The 16,427-nt window shown below is 39.9% G+C and overlaps 1 protein-coding gene across 1 annotated transcript in view; it reads left to right on the forward strand.

The window, feature by feature from the left end:
• Positions 1-16,427, forward strand: part of LOC124266361 (probable G-protein coupled receptor CG31760) — a 259,647-nt gene that overhangs the window by 43,179 nt on the left and 200,041 nt on the right. The window lies entirely within an intron of this gene.

A 16,427-nucleotide genomic window follows, 5' to 3' on the forward strand; every position in this document is an offset into this window, starting at 1 on the left:
CCATATACGTGCGAAGTTGCGGTTCCGAAGATAACCAGTATTTTCTTTACTTCAGGCATGTTGAGGTTTAGGTAAGCTGGCTTGTATGGGAGAAGTAATGTCAACAAATTGCCCATTAACGGTGTACTTATTGATGTATGTCTTGCAAAGCCATAACCCGGGACGATAACCATGGCTTTATTGACTGGACTATACGACCAAGCTTGTCATGTTATGTACTAAAGGTTCTACGATCATCACGACTCGCTAGGTGAGGAAGTGTTGATTGTGGAACAAAGCGTCACATGGGCATCTATCGTTTTACGTTCTTTCACGGCGTGGACATGGCCCGCCGAATGACGTATAACCCGTTGTCTGGAGGAATGTGTTAAGAGCGAACATTAGCCAAATGCTAGGGGACAGGTGCAAGGCACTTAAAGGGTAATTTCCACTTGGTAACAATGCACATGGACAGGTAATACTAAAAGTCTGACCATCTTCCTCAGTCTGGTGTCCAATTCCAGTCAAGTCCAGACCGAGTATTATCTAAAGGTGACAAACGTTGCATGCTATTAAGGTAACATGTTAACCACGTTTCAGCTTAACTAAAAAACTTGGTGAAACACGAGAAAAAGAGTTAGTGCACTTGCTTGATCTTCTACAAAACAGGGATTTTTAAGCAGACATGTGGAGGTATTTGGTTCGTGAGATTTTAAGACGTTATATATGTATACCATACATAGAAATATTCATAAGACGAATATTATATCCATAGAACTTTTTTTCAGTTTTTATTCATAAATATACAATCTTAACGCCAGTAAATAACCAGGTTCGATTATTAATCGATAGAGGTTCAATTGGGTATAAAATATGTCTGTGAAGATTATTGGAATAGATCACTGAAAAAAATAGTAATAACACCGGGTGTTGCCAAAACCTGTTGTCAGGTTACGTTCATCATCGTTCGTCATGGTCCGTATGTGCAAAACGTATCACAGATTTACGAATCTACTCACACTGATAATTATTGCTAGTATGCATTGTGCATTTATAATGCGCATCTTCGTCCAACTGATATGCATGTTATCGAAGATTAACGTTCAGATTAAGGTCACGTGTAACTACCCCGTATGATTTTTGTCGGAATACTATAGCAACCGTTACTACTTCGTCTACGGTAATGGATCATGTTGTCAGATTGGCGACTTGTTTCTTGGGTGTCAGCGTATCGCGACAATGTGGGACAATGTTCATTATATTGGTTGTTCTGGACCACACTTGATTATTTACAATCCGCTATGCTATTGCTGACAAAATGACACTGAATTAAACTCGCACTCTGTCAGTCAAGTTGATGCTAACATTAGACTTGTCATTTCAAACGACAAAGTCCTTCGTGACCTTCTGGGTGAACATCCATTGATCTTGTTCTTGACCAGGAGGTACCGATATTACCGTGGATATTTGGCAATAGAGTGAGTGAGTTGGGTTTTACGCTGATTTTAGCAGTATTCCAGCAATATCACGGCGGGGGACACCAGAAATGGGCTTCACACTTTGCTAACATTAGACTTTTCATTTCAAACGGCAAAGTCCTTCGTGACCTTCTGGGTGAACATGCATTGATCTTGTTCTTGACCAGGAGGTACCGATATTACCGTGAATTTGGCAATTTAACCAGTTGGGTGTTACGCTGATTTTAGCAATAATCCAGCAATATCACGGCGGGGAAGAAACTTCACCCTTTGTCATCGACCTTCGGCGTGCAGTGAACGAAACCACTAACTTTGGCAATAGACAATGTCATATTGCATGAATATTACAGATAACTTATTCTTATGCCATCTCTGCATCTTACCCCTTCATCAGATTATTGTCAGTTTCATTCGTAGATATTTCCAAAAAGAAAAATGGAAGTTTACGGTAAAGGAAAATAGAATGGTGACGATGCTGAACCTGATTTCAGATGTACAAATGTATCGTAAACAAGTCATCAAAAACAGTCAGAGTTGCATATTCCTTCCTGTCATCACTGTCGAGGTTCATGCAACCTCATCCAACCTCATCCAACCTCAGATTTCAATTTGCCATACCAATGATAACACACATCCATAGGAAGAATTTATGCCGGTTCTATTGGCAACTCATCCCGTTATTTTAACTCTTAAATCTTTCCAGCGGCCAATTTTAAAAAGCTTAAGGGAATTCAAAGACGTCGTATGTATCAATATTTGATTTGTAAAATAGGGACAAGGGATGTGAAAAAATGTAATGAAGAAGCGACATCCAGTGTAATGCATTCCGGTCAGGAAATGGGGGTTTTCATCACGAAGCCCGCTCTTACAAAGTTTAACGATGTTTAGATAACCTTGTGAAACCTATTTACGTTTTATATAATGAGCAGGGGGATCCTAACACGTATATCAATTTCTTTCAATGTTTTTTCCTGCTCCTCATGATAAAACATACCCACCCTTCGACAGCAATCAATAGGCAGCTTTGTATTAAAGGACAGAGACACGTTTTGTTCAGCATCTTGGTTGTAATCATTAGGGACAAATATTTGCTGACAAAATGGCTGTAAAACTACTTGGAAAATTTATCGGGACTGTAGATTAGAAAATCTAATGTGTTATTTTAATGTGAAGTAAAACCTGGATGGTAGGAAGGTTGTGCATTGATCACTGAATATTGACTGGCTATAGTCGAGTTGTTAGCTATTCCCGTTCAATACAGCGCGTAATGAACACATTAAATCTGTATAGTCAGCGATGAACTGTGTTATAGATGCACCTGTCATGATGATGATGATGATGATGGCGGTGATTATGATGTCAAAGTCAAGTCAAAGTGTTTATGGTATTTAAGGCCTCCGGCCCACATACAAGGAGAATACATGATATACATATAATAAATATATGATGATGATGATGATGATGATGATGATGATGATGATGATGATGATGATGATGTGGTGGTGGTGGTGGTGATGTTAGTGTTGATGGCGATGATGATTATGATGATATCATTGTTAATGGCATATGACCGTGTTCAAGTGACTTGTTGTCAAGCTTTTACCAATTTGAAGAAATACAAACAAAAGTGATTCGATGTCATGTAGGTAAATAATTCATATCAACCGTGTTTGTATATCTTGCCAAAAATCACATGAGAGTCTTCGGCAAGTTATTTAAATAACAGAAGCACAGAATCTTTTTTATCACGGAGTACTAGTCTTAAAACAATCGCTGTTCACTTACTGAGGTCATTTTAGACGTCGCTTGTGAATGCAATGCTTGAACGGGTGAAGCTCAAAGCCGTTTTTCCTATCTTACTGCAATGAGCGGCCCGGGAGAGAAGACTACCCAGATGTTGGGCGTGCTAAAAAGCAGATCTCATGTTCCACTAATCGTATTTTAAGACTGGCATATATTTGGGGAATTTTAGGTTGATTTCCAATATTCAACGTGACGTCGTAACGTCGTAGTTCGAGAGGCCATCGTCATTATGAAATTTACCGACGTCAATCATCAACCATTCAACTGAAAACACATTGCATAATTGAACTGGCCTCGCTAATAAATACTCAACATATTCGTCCATGTTCTAAATGAGATCACGTACAATAATGGAAACATTTGTTCTTCATAGATAATATAATTAACGTACCAGGGTCACGTTGAGGTTAATAACAAGAAATGTACAGCAAATGCAATAGCTTCTTGGTCGTCGGGCCCTCGAGCTTTAACACAGGATCAATGTCCCTTAACGCTACATGAGCCAGGAAAGGTAAATCTACTGCAGCTTGTCGACTGGCGACACTGATGACCAACGCAGTGTGCGTTGGTGCTTTCACTTAGTTAGGTTAAGCCTAAACTCACGTCAAGAATCCCGCTGCTGGACGAACGTCTTCGTCTTGGTAATGGAAAATGCATTGGAAACTTGACCAGCACTGGACCTCTGAGTCAATGGTGACGTTTATTGCACCTGTTCAACATCGACATTTCACTTAGTAGCTGGGTATCTTAAAACACGTACCTTTTCGACGAGTGCTGTGCATCAAGGTAATTCTAACATCGACACTAATTCCGAATTACATTGGTACAGAAATAGCGTTTGTCATGGGTGTTGATCGGGTTACAAGTATCACATCCATAGAGTACGACTTTAATAGATATTACAGTCAATTCTGTTGATGATTGATGGAAAAATGCATTTATCAAGGTCTTAATAATTCAGACACCAGGGCTTTTTATTGTTTGTACCGCCATATAGTTGGAATATTGCTGAGTGCGGCATAAAACTAAACTCACTCACCCATTATTATTTGTAAATGCTGCTTTAATAAGTATCATAGTCATTTCTGTTAACGATTGGTAGAACATAATATTTATCAAAGTCTTCATAATTCAGACACCATTTTTTATCAATTAGTGAGTGTGAAGTAATATAGTCTCATCCTTTGACGATTGGTAGAAAAAGCTATTTATAAAAGTCTTAATCATTCAGGCACCAGATTAATATTGAGTGGTGAGTGTGAATTTAATAAGAAGTACAGTCACTTCTGTTGATTATTAGTAGATAATACATCAATATTTCATAATTCAGGCACCAGATTTTCTATTATTGGGTATGATATATGTGATATGTATTGGAATGCATGTGCTTTGATACAGTAAGTATAATTACTGTCTAGAAATGTAACCCTTATCACATTACGTCGAACGATTTGGTATGGCAGAGATGGAATGGTGTGAATTATTACAACAAAGGGAGTTTAATTATACTATCCAGTCATTAATTGAATGCATCTACTCGAACACAGGCAACCCACAGAAGACCACAGGCATCTAAAGTTCAGACCTAACGTAATTCAAACAGAATTGTGTAACATCTTCGAAGATCACACATGGAACTTGATGTTATTTTAATCTCAGATTGAAAACAATCAATGAGATACTCGCAAGTGAAATACGACAACGGTCTAATACAGACACGCACCTGCGAAGAAAAACCAGTAATACCTAGGATCTAATTGGGTAATTTCTTCAACAGCTCACGTCTAATCCCCTATCTCAAAGCCATACGCAAAATAGCATGAGGGCCCCATTCACAGCAAGCCACCGTAAATAATATTGGAGTTGCATAATAGTTCAATCTTCGGATGATAATTGATTGCGAATATGCCCCAACATTTGCAATTCTTACAAGTAGGCCCCGCGCAATGATTTCCAACGCCGTTTCTTGCTGTAATGACCATCTCTTGGCCACATTGCCGCGTTCATTTCCTGCCTCATCCGTGAAGAAGAAAGACCCTGCTGGCAGCATTCTCTCAAATCAATTGTCTGGGCAGTAAATAGGATGAGTTTTTAACACCTAAAGAATTCTTTATGATTTTCATTTCTAGTTTTGGAACAATGAGAAATATTCCTTTTGTACGAATATTGTTTCGTGAAAGCTTCTGGAATTATGTCCACACATTATAGAACCATCTCTTGGTATGGAGCAAGTTTTGGTATGCATATGTACAGAATTTGGTTAGTAACAATTCCGGCAGTACTCTTTCCTGCTCTTCGAAAGGAACTGGAATGGCATTATTTGGAGGGTACGTTAAATTTCTATTTGCGAGAACGAATATTTGTCTTGGCCAAAGCGATATTCAAGTCAACACTACGAAACGAAATGTTCCATGATTGGTTTATAAGTTTCATATGTAGCAGAGTAAACCCTGGCAAGATCATTTTCTGTCTCATGAAAATGATTCGATTATTTTCGGGTGACCGCCATATATGTGGAATATTGATGACCAGAACGTTAAACATAGATTGTATTCACTCATTCGCCCATCTACTTAACTGATTCCTTCAATACCTTTTAAAAAGCCGTTTTTCTGCATTTAAGGTGTGGGACTCCTCTCTGTCCTCCATGTAAATCAAATGATTGTCAAACTCTATTCATCATGTACGTATTCACCCATTCGCCCATCTCCTTAACTGATTTATTCCATGTACTTTCAAACGCCATTTTGGCAGGTTTCCGACCATTTCCTTGATTTTAAGGTGGTGTACTGCTCAAGGTCCCCAAAATCATGTTCATTTATATGCATGTAAATCAAATGTCAAACTCGGTTCAACTTGTTTGGGTTCCTGTTTGCTATGTGATTGCATTCGACTCAGTAGATTTTTGATCTGCTGTGAATAAGGTTTTAATTATCCTTAAGCTATCTATTCAATTTCGGATCTCAATAGAATAACGATACGAGAATGCGTCCGATGACATTAACACGGTATTTCAATCGACAGTCCACGTGTTCCAAGGGACTTTACTCTAATTTACAACAGGAAGTTCAAGGTCGTAACATGACGTGGCGTAGAATGTTGTGATGCTATAAATTAATAATTTGTATATTAGTGATGCTCTGTGACTTATACACTTGCGAATTACTTCACCATTATAGACACTAGGTGTTCGAAACGAGTGGGCGTGTAAAGCAGGTAATTTACCTTTGCAACCACAGTCAGTGAAGGTCAAACACCGGTTCTCTTTAGTAACATTGACGTAGTCTTCCAACGTTTCCAACCTCAAAAGGGACGGCGGGGTAGCCTAGTGGTTAAAGCGTTTGCTCGTCACGCCGAAGACTGGGTTCGATTCTCAACATGGGTACAATGTGTGAAGCCCATTTCCGATGTCCACCGCCGTGATATTGCTAGAATATTGCTAAAAGCGGCGTAAAACCATACTCACTCATTCTAGCTTCAAAATCACCTGAATATTGAAACAATGTTTAAAACAATTCTGGGAGGTAGACCTTTAAGAGAAAACACTGGGTGACGCTTCAGTGTTGAAATACCAGGCAGCAAATCTGTCCAACGCCACACTAAGAATATGATTTACAAGACCTGCGCTCCGCATCACGTTCATATCGACTGGGTCTTACGAATCCTAGCGCCTCAGCCAACAATGCCATCACACGTTAAGCGACCCTTCCAATGCTTCAGGAAGTTCTTCCCCCAGGCTCCGTATCAAGTGATCGTCTCGTTCTGTGTGGTTTAGATTCTGCTGCTCCTAAAACCTACATAGCTGCAACCGAAAACGCTGGCGTTCTATTGATGCTGAAAATCTTTTTGTTAATTGATTCTAGTAAGTTTCAGAATTTGCTATGGAGTTATTGGTAATACTAATAGCATCCCTTTTGCCTTGGCGTTGTTGAGAACCAATGCATCGGGCGTTCTGGTGAAAGGAGCGTCCAGTGATAATGTAAACAGAAGTCTTCTATTTGGGAAAGATAAATTTTGAACAGGTATTGGAATGTATTCAGCGACGGCAAGGTTCACGTCAATGATACTAATTTCTGTGAAAATTGTCGAAGTAGTATCGACACCTGCATTGTGACCGTTGTGATATTTATGGATTTGGGGCAAGAATAACAATCACCAAGAACGCCTCCGTGTCGTGAGGATGAAGACAGGGATTTCACGTTGTGCGCATCACAGTAACCATGGATATGTAATTATCCAAGTGGAGGGAAGATGGTAAAGAAAATTAGACGAGTGGGAAAAGTGTTTATTTGTAACGCTGAAGATCCAGGTTCGATTCCCAGGGCAATATTAGCCACCAATCAATGGGAGTACAGCCTGCCTCTGGTTACAGCTATATGATTACAATTACGCTTGCCTTTGTGTGTAATATATATTCCTGCATAGGCCGAACTGATATCCTGCTTGGACCGGTCCGTTCGTCAGAGGAACCGGAACCTGTGTAGTTCCGTTCCTGAGAAATGCCTGTAACTCGACTATGCCAGGTTTCGAATTCGAGATTCCTCGTAATGATACTCCTAGGTATCTCAGCTTAAAACACATGGTTTTCACCATCGTGGTAAACACATGCATTAACTCTAACTTCCCCCCTACATACAGCTAACACGTGATATAACTGAAATACTGGACAAAATCCCATTAAAAACTTGGTCACTTTGACACAAGCACCACTTGTTACTTTTCATGAACGAATTTATGCTTTGATGCGGAATGTGTCTTTGATCATAAAAAGATAGTTCTCTATGACACGAGTCAAACACCAAAGAGTTTCTTGTACAAATTATACCAACTACCTTTAAGTGCTTCCGTAATCTCTACAGCTTATATCATGCCATCTTGTAGGCGTGTTATCTTTAAGCATTAACTCAATGTCACCGAAGGCGCAGTATCTTGAAAATAATTTTCCTGTGTAGTCATCGCTACTACTTTTTCAAGGACTCAAGGACCTTTTTCAATATTCTACGTACATGCCAGTGGGGAAAGGTATTTTTTGACGAAGCCTACCTCTGGCAAGGGAATTTGAGATGAGAAGTTCGGGATTATTGTATCTAGCAGGAGTCCTTGTAACAAGTAGTTTAGCCGGTATTGGAGTGTGTTTGAGTCGGGAGATAGCTTGAGTGTTGATTGTAGTGTTGGCTGAGCTGATGATTGTATGTAGTGTTGACTTGATTCACTGCGGTGTTGACTGTGTTGGGTGTGGTGTTGATTGTAGTGTTGACTGTGGTGTTGATTGTAGTGTTGACTGTGGTGTTGATTGTAGTGTTGACTGTAGTGTTGACTGTGGTGTTGATTGTAGTGTTGACTGTGGTGTTGATTGTAGTGTTGACTGTGGTGTTGATTGTAGTGTTGATTGTAGTGTTGACTGTGGTGTTGATTGTAGTGTTGACTGTGGTGTTGATTGTAGTGTTGACTGAAGTGTTGACTGTGGTGTTGATTGTAGTGTTGACTGTGGTGTTGATTGTAGTGTTGACTGTGGTGTTGAAGTGTTGACTGTGGTGATGATTGATTATAGTGTTGGCTGTCGTGTTGATTGTAGTGTTGACTGTGGTGTTAACTGTGGTGTTGATTATAGTGTTGACTGTGGTGATGATTGTATGTAGTGTTGACTGTGCTGATGATTGTAGTGTTGACTGTGGTGTTGATTGTAGTGTTGACTGTGGTGTTGATTGTAGTGTTGACTGTAGTGTTGATTGTGGTGTTGATTATAGTGTTGACTGTGGTGTTGATTGTATGTAGTGTTGACTGCGCTGATGACTGTATGTAGTGTTGACTGTGGTGTTGATTGTAGTGTTGCTGTGCTGTGATTGTATGTAGTTTGACTGTGGTGTTGATTGGAGTGTTGACTGTGCGTGGTGATGATTGTATGTTGTGATGACTGATGTTGATGAGTGTTGATGTAGTGTTGACTGTGGTGTTGATTGTAGTGTTGACTGTGCTGATGATTGTATGTAGTTTGACTGGTGTTGATTGGTAGTGTTGACTGTGCTGATGATTGTATGTAGTGATGACTGCGCTGATGACTGTATGTAGTGTTGACTGTGGTGTTGATTGTAGTGTTGACTGTGCTGATGATTGTATGATTAGTAGTGTTGACTGTGGTGATGATTGTATGTAGTGTTGACTGTGCTGTTGACTGTGCTGATGAGTGTACTGTGATGTGTACTGTTAGTGTTGATTGTAGTGTTGATTACTGTGCTGATTGTGGTGTTGATTGTAGTGTTGGCTGTGGTGTTGATTGTGAGTGTTGACTGTGGTGTTGATTGTATGTGTGTTGACTGTGGTGATGATTGTATGTAGTGTTGACTGTGGTGTTGATTGTATGTAGTGTTGTATGATCTAGTGTTGACTGTGGTGTTGATTGTAGTGTTGCTGTGCTGATGATTGTATGGAGTGTTGACTGTGCTGATGATTGCATGTAGTGTTGACTGTGGTGATGATTGTATCTAGTGTTGACTGTGGTGTTGATTGTAGTGTTGCGGTGCTGATGATTGTATGTAGTGTTGACTGTGGTGATGATTGTATGTAGTGTTGACTGACCTGATGATTGTATGTAGTGTTGACTGTGGTGATGATTGTTGATTGACGTGATGACTGTATGTAGTGTTGACTGTGCTGATGATTGTATGCAGTGTTGACTGTGACCTGATGATTGTATGTAGTGTTGACTTGATTCATTTTGTTGACTGTGTTGACTTTAGTGTTGACTGTAGTGCTGACTATCGTTTAGTGATGAATGTACTGATGACTGCAATGTAGACTTCATTGTTGAATGATGTATTAAATGTGGTATCGATAGAAATAGCACTGAGTATTATATTGATTGTAGCGTTGATTATTGGTTGTAGTACTGGCTGTAGTATTCAATATACATGTACTATATTCAATATATCGTGGTGACTATAATGTTAAGCGTAGCATCGCATATAGTGTTGATAGAACTATTGAATAGAGTATCGACCTGTCTGTAGTATTGACTGGAGAGGGGAATGTAGTATCAAATCACCTGATTCACCGTAGTGTTGACTGTACCAATAACTGAAGTGTTGAATGCAGTGCTGAATATAGTATCGAATATACCGTTAACCTGATTCACCGTAGTGTTGACTACTAATGGCTACAGTGTTGAATGTGGTGTTGAATGTGGCATCGACTGAAGTGCTGAAAGTAGTATTGAATGGAGTGTTCACGGTAATGACCACTGCAATATTGAACTTTGTATCACTTGTAGAGTTTACTAGTTTTAAACGTAGTATTGAAGGCAGTATCCGCTAAGTTTTCAATGTCTTAGTGTCTGTTGACAGTAGTATGAATCGTAGTGTTGAATGTTGAATGTAGTGTCGAATGTTGTATTTAATGTGGTATTGAATATGGTGTCGACTGTCGACTGAAAGTTTGAATGTAATCATGTCTTTAATATTTGACATGCACGCCATCAACAAAATGACAACGTCATATTTACCATCATCTATTGGAAAACACAAACACCATCATCGTCTAGACGACGCACACACCATCAGCTGGACACAAACGTCTGAAAGTCTCCAGCCATGCGATGGCCTGGCCAAGGTTCACGCCGTCGCTTATTAAGAGCCACGTGGCGCGATTGAAAAGTGAAATCGCTTACAATAAGCACTGACAGCGGTATCGTGAATGTGTCTGTTGAGAAGCGCGTGTATTGACCACTGTCCGATTACGTTACGCGTTCGCTCAAATGACCACGGGGCTGTCAATATATAACGCGCTGGGTCACGAAATACCATCGCAGGATGGCTTGGTGTAGGGCCAAACCGAATAGGGCGCAATTAACCCAAATAGGTATCACGCACTTCTGTCACAGGTTTCAAGTAACAATGATCAGTGATATATTATGGCCGTCGAACTGCCTTCACTCTTTCTCATCAGACCAGCTATGGGGTGGTGGTGCTTTGGAGGTGGGGGTGGGGTGAGGGTAGGGGTGAGGCAAGGTGGCAGTGAGTGGGTTGTAAGGTGAACAGAATTAATTTTCTCCTTTTGCCTTGCATATTTTTAATTGTTCTAATTGTTATAAGCGTGCGATCTGTTTCTTTCATAAATGCAGGTATTCATTATCCAGTGTAACTGTTGCTATGACAGTTATACTTTCGATCAAAAGGACTATAGCACATCTAACGCATTCATGGATCTTTTCATCAGTGATACCTTTTCACAAAGCTCAGATGTTCCTTGTGATAGTTCCTAAATACTCCAAATGTACCTGTTATATGTTTTACAATTAGTTAAACCTGGAACTATTTCTAGTTTTTACATGACTACCTTCTGGTTTAGACTTAAAAACGTTGACTAGTTTAAACATAATAAACGCCTTCTGACAGAAATACTATCTGGTTTCACTTGAAATGGCTACTTGTGTACCTTAAATAACTTCTAGGTATTCTCTTGTAACTTCTATGTTGTGGAATTACCTCTTGTTTCGCCTGTAATAACTCCTTCTTCCATCTGTAATAACCTCAACGTTACATGTAATCACTACCGCTTTCACCTCACATCACCCGTTACACATTTGACAGTCTTTAATGACCGAATGCTACATAACCTTTAATTACACCATTAAATACAGTTGTACTAACTTGTTTGTAAACAGTGCGACCGCCTGTCTGGTCAAACGGCTAGAGGGGCGGTGGGGTAGCCTAGTGGTTAAAGCGTTCGCTCGTCACGCCGAGGACCCGGGTTCGATTCCCCACATGGGTATAATGCGTGAAGCCCATTTCTGGTGTCCCCCGCCGTGATATTGGTGGAATATTGCTAAAACCGGCGTTAAACTAAATTCACTCACTCACTCAAGTGGCTAGAGCGTGAAAACAGAGAGGTGGTAGGTGAACAAAACCCGGTAACAGAATGCGAGAAGTTACAAGAAAGTACTTGATGTTACCCTGCAATGCTGTTTACTGTAGTTACAAATGTAATGACATTTTCATTACCATGACGTCTATTTACGGTTGTAATGACGTCTAATTACACCAATAGTATCGTCTAGTTATACATGTAACGACGTCTAGTTACACCTGTAATGACGTCCAATTGCAACCATAATAACGTCTAGTTATACATATAACGACGTCTAGTTACACCTCTACTGGCGTTCAGTTGCATACAATGACGTCTAGTGGCATCTGTAAGGACGTCTAAATAAGGTAACACACTGTAATAACGTCAACGACGTCTAAAGATACGCCTGTAATAACCTTCAGTTCGTGTAATGACGTTCAGTTCTAAGGATACACTGTAATAACGTCTATACAATACGAACGTCGATACAATGACGTCTAGTGGCATTTGTAAGGACGTCTAAATAAGGTAATACACTGTAATAACGTCAAGGTATACATGTTACGACGTCTAGATACACCTGTAATGACGTTCAGTTCGATACAATGACGTCTTTGTAAGGACGTCTAAATAAGGCCAAACACAGTATTAACGTCAAGGTATACATGCAACGACGTCCAGTTGCATACACAGACGTCTAGTAACGTCTGGAATGACGTCAAAATAACGTAACAGCTTTTTTTTTAATTTGGGCACTTGGGACATGTCCTGGTTCTAGTCATGGTTGCACTAGTGAAACAAATCTGATTTCCTTGGGTTGAAAGGCCGTGTCCATCACCCTCTTCCTTGGTCCCAAGAGGTTGTCACTGAAGACTGACAGTGTAAGTTGCAGAGCTGTGAGCAAGACGATAGCAGTTTCTGTCAAAGATTGTTAAGGAAACTTGAATAGATTGCTCTCATTCTCATAAAATCAACGCCTTTGCTCCATTCGCAATCGGAACGCAAGTCTAGGCAGCGTTTCTTTGACCAATCTTCCTAAACAGTGGCCATTTATCAAAGTCAAACGGTGGACGAGGCAATTGGTTTCGTGAGGGCTCTCTCGATCCTTCATTCACACCACATTCAACATGAGACTAGACCGTTGTGGAAACAACGTCCTTCGGGGTATAATTTGCTGCACATGCTAGTTACATCGATGCTTACAAGTCATGCTCTTCTGGAGTTCTTGGACCATGTTCTCAGAAGCAGCCTCCAAGACGAATGGTGCCCATCGCGGCTCACACCGGAAAATAACACTAACAATGCTGAAACGAATCTCATAGTGCGCTTGACGGCAAGATATGTTATGGGAGCATGAGCATTGTCAGATTTCTCTTTCCTATTCGAACCGCGATTGGTAAACGAGAATCGTCTGCAACTATTGACGGACCAATTTTGGCACATCAAAACACCAGCTCGACAGGGTTATCATTGCATCAGTTAACCACAATAGCGTATATAAATCCGAACTGTGCTCCCGGGTGAATTTCAAGAGGGAGAGCATAACTTTAACTTGGATTTCAATTCCATTATTTGGGGGATAAGGGATTGCTCCATTCTGTTAAATTAAATTTGAGCATGCTTTGCGAAGGTTTCTTAGGCACACACGTTAGACGCCGTACAGTAAAGAGCCACAGCTTTAGTTATAGTCTTCGAGTTCATTTAACAGATGCCACTTCGATCTACAGACACGATCCGAGGAGGTAAAGGTTCGATCAAATCTGGGGTCCCTCATCTAATGAAGAATTGATCAAATATTCACCCGCGCGTCTCAAATAATTACAGTGCCTGGCTGCATCTATTTTTGACAGTACACTCCAAAAACTTTCGTGTTTATCAACAATCACCCCTTGGTTTTTCAGCGTATTTCACACTACTTTACACAAATGTTTACCATGGAACTATGTCGGATAATGTAGCCAGTTTAAAACGGAAATTAGACAGAGAACACACCCAATCAATACCACAGAGCCTGACTTAACAGAGTCTTTAGATTTTGCTTTTGATATCATTGCTAAGTCGTCTGAGATTCGTAGAAAGGGAATTAACATTGGTGATCCGGCAAACATTATGTAATTACCTCAAGTTGGACCGGTATGATGTTTGTATAAGGATTTCTCTTGTAGGTTTCAAATGTAGGGGTTGAGTAAGCATGGCCTTAAGAGGAAGTGAGAAGTCATATAGATTATCACTTCAGTCGAGTCTGCACCTTGACTTTACCCTTCAGGCTGCTGACCTTATAGTTAAAATCCTTTCGATTTGACAATGGGAAAACATGCTTTCATCATCATCCTGAAACGGATCTTCCATTGACATCGGATGAAGCAAACAAACTTCTTTTATTGCCACACTTGAGTATATCTTCAAACATATTTTCGACGTTAAGATGGTACGGATCCTGTCTATGCATTAAATAGGATTATAAGAGAAAGCCTGATCACACGCTTTGAACTGCAGAAGTTGTTTAGGAGGAATTAAGCTCATGTTCTGCGCGAACACCAAGTAACGTCATATGGTGAAGTCTCTTCAGGTATTAACGGTCAATGCGTGGCTCGGGGACAATAGATCATTTTATTCTTCATCAAAACGATGCATCACAGTAAATGTCAGGTTTCCGGTTTATTAATCAATATCATCTTAGTTTGTGAACATTTGTATGATGGCATTATGTCATTAATGCAGAGGATGAACCTTTGCTTTGATATTAGGATCATTTCGAAAGTGGTGGGGTTTCTGTAGTAATGCCGATAGAAGAACGGGCAATTCTTGAAATGAAGGGACAATAACATTTGTCATAGATCTAAATCTTAAAGGGACGGCGAGTATGACAGTAAGACGATAATATGTTCTGATATGGTTCAACTATTCATAAAGCGCCTCAATGCTTAAGGAAGGATAACATTGTATGGATGAACAACTTCTTTATTGCATCTATATATTGTTATTCTTCCTTACTGCTCCAACTTCTATGCCTCTCAAAGAAGCCTCAATACTAAGTTCCTTAACCTGAATACCATTTGACTGTAATGAACCGGCTAATTTTATCAAAGGATGACTAGCTGTACAGATATATACATGTACGTATTCTTATGGTGGACGCAAATACGTTTCTTAAATTTAAATAAATTTGAACTTTATTGCGGATAAAGTGTCGAGGTGAAAGATCTTAGTGAAATGAGGTAAAGTTTAGGAATCGGCGTTAATTGGCTCTCATGTCGTGTGTTAGTAAGTAAACTAGGGGGTGATAGTGAGAGCATCAATCCTCATTACGTGCGTGCCGTGATCCTCTGGTTTGACTGCCAATGTAAACCAATGTACTCTTGCTCTAACCTTTCCTGTTGAGGTCCAAAGTCTAAAATCTAGCATCACTTGCGACTCTCTGAGAGTGGACCCAAGCCTCTACTTCGTCTGTGATGCAGACTTGTAATTTGATGATCAGCTTTAAAATACGTACGCCCAACATCAACATACATTTTAAACCACGCGATCCTTAACGTAGTCTATACAGGGCACTACCTTAGCAATAATTTTCGGGAAATGTTCCCAGAGCCTGTTAAAAGCTGACCAAAAATCCTCTCAGTCCTGAATATTGATTTAGGTCTGATATATTCTTTGATCATTACGTTATTGGATCACCATAACACCCGTAAATAGTTTTTATTTCTGAAAGTGCACTACATACACTCAGCCATTAGGGGTCACTAGTCCAGTGCTACCCATAAAATACAACACGTTCACCTTGGTATCGCTCTCCACATCATTAGGTACAGAAAAATCGCCAGCATTAAATCTCCACAGCGTTAAAAACTCACTCTAATTCCCATCACGGATATAATGGGAAGCCGTGCAAGTTATGCCACGGCTTGTAATGTTACAAAGCTATTAAGATGATTAGTGTTGTATTTGTTTAAAATACGTTTCACCACAGATCCATATCATACATATTCAATCTCTCTGGAAAATGTTCATGAAGACCATTAACATGTACCGAAGCCACTTTACCCATAAAGCAGGGAACATATTCTTGATTTCTATTGGGAAACATAGGGTTACTCTGAGGGTGCTTTAATGACTGTTTGCTCAAGCGACATATGACATACATCACAAGTGCAACTCACTACTTTCATGCCGGAGTGAGGATTGAGAGCAGAAAGTGCTATATTTCATGGCTTCCCTCTCTGTTACGTGTTTACAATGCTGTCTATATGTATGATTTATCAACGCTATGTACATCTACGTACCAGCCGAAGCACAGTGTGATGGTGTTTATGTCATCTTTGTAGC

Source organism: Haliotis rubra, unplaced genomic scaffold, assembly GCF_003918875.1.
Source record: "Haliotis rubra isolate DU_JTF1 unplaced genomic scaffold, ASM391887v1 Scf125, whole genome shotgun sequence".
Classification (NCBI taxonomy): Eukaryota; Metazoa; Mollusca; class Gastropoda; order Lepetellida; family Haliotidae; genus Haliotis; species Haliotis rubra.